The following is a 1,273-nucleotide window of genomic DNA, read 5'->3' on the forward strand; positions in this document are numbered from 1 at the left end:
TACCCCTCTCCCTCTCTCCCTTCAGTACGGAGAGCGATCACCAATCACACGGGACAGTCAAGCGGCGACCATTGACAGCCTCGGAGGGGAAGAGGAAGAGGAGGAGGAGGAGGAAGAGGAGGAGGACGAGGAGGAGGAGGAAGAGAAGGGTTGTCCATCAAGTTGATCAGTGAGATGCATCGGAAGGGAAGGAGTGCTGGTTGGGGGAGGAGGAGGAGAAAGAGGAGGAGGAGGTGGAGGAGGAGGAGGAGGAGGAGGAGGAGGAGGAGGAGGAGGAGGAGGAGGATAGGGTGGAGAGGGAGGAAGAGATGTACGGGGAATACGTGGGAGGGAAGGAGGGATGGAGTGGGGAGAGAGAGGGAGGGGGAAGATAGGAAAGAGGAGGAGGAAGGGAAAGGAAGAATGGAAAGTGGGAGAAAGGAACGGGAAGAGGAAGAAGGGGAGACGGAGGAGAGAGAGAGAGAGAGAGAGAGAGAGAGAGAGAGAGAGAGAGAGAGAGAGAGAGAGAGAGAGAGAGAGAGAGAGAGAGAGAGGAAAAAGAGTAAGATGGAAGAGGCATTGTTTCCATCTGAGTGATCAGAGCGTGTGGATGAGTGGAGGTGGAAGAGGTGGAGGAGGTGGGCCTGTGTGGGCGAAGTGGATCATTTCTCCTTTCCTCAATGTCTGTGGTGCACGATGGTTGCTGTTCACTTGTGTTTCCTATTTCTCTCTTTCTCTCTCTCTCTCTCTCTCTCTCTCTCTCTCTCTCTCTCTCTCTCTCTCTCTCTCTCTCTCTCTGTGTGTGTGTGTGTGTGTGTGTGTGTGGCTTCTTTCTGCTGCTTGTTGTGCATCCTTATTGTTTCCGATTTTTTAATTTTTTTATATGCTTTATTTTTTATCTGTTTGCTGATGTAATGTATTTACTGAACTATTACCTTCTTATTATCTTTTTATTCATTCATGGATTTATTTGCGCGTGCGTGTACGTGTGTGTGTGTGTGTGTGTGTGTGTGTGTGTGTGTGTGTGTGTGTGTGTGTGTTTGAAAGTATTGCAGAATGACATTGCAATGCAAGCATCGGTGGTTCAGTGGTAGAATTCTCGCCTGCCACGCGGGAGGCCCGGGTTCGATTCCCGGCCGATGCATGCGTTTTTATGCATTTTTACTTATTATTAATTATCAGTGTTCTGGAAGAGTGAACTTAGTAAGTTTTAGCATTTTTGAGGAATGTTTCTACTTCCTACTCCCTATCAATTATTATTCTTTTTCTTCGTCCTCTTCTCGATGGGAAAGAT

At 48.4% G+C, this 1,273-nt stretch overlaps 1 non-coding gene across 1 annotated transcript; it reads left to right on the forward strand.

Moving 5' to 3' along the window:
- The first annotated feature begins 1,052 nt into the window (after window positions 1–1,052).
- On the forward strand, window positions 1,053–1,123 carry Trnag-gcc (transfer RNA glycine (anticodon GCC)). Its single transcript has one exon. It is a non-coding gene; the product is annotated as a tRNA-Gly (tRNA).
- Window positions 1,124–1,273: the final 150 nt, after the last annotated feature.

Source organism: Scylla paramamosain, chromosome 22 (genome assembly GCF_035594125.1).
Source record: "Scylla paramamosain isolate STU-SP2022 chromosome 22, ASM3559412v1, whole genome shotgun sequence".
Taxonomy (NCBI): Eukaryota; Metazoa; Arthropoda; class Malacostraca; order Decapoda; family Portunidae; genus Scylla; species Scylla paramamosain.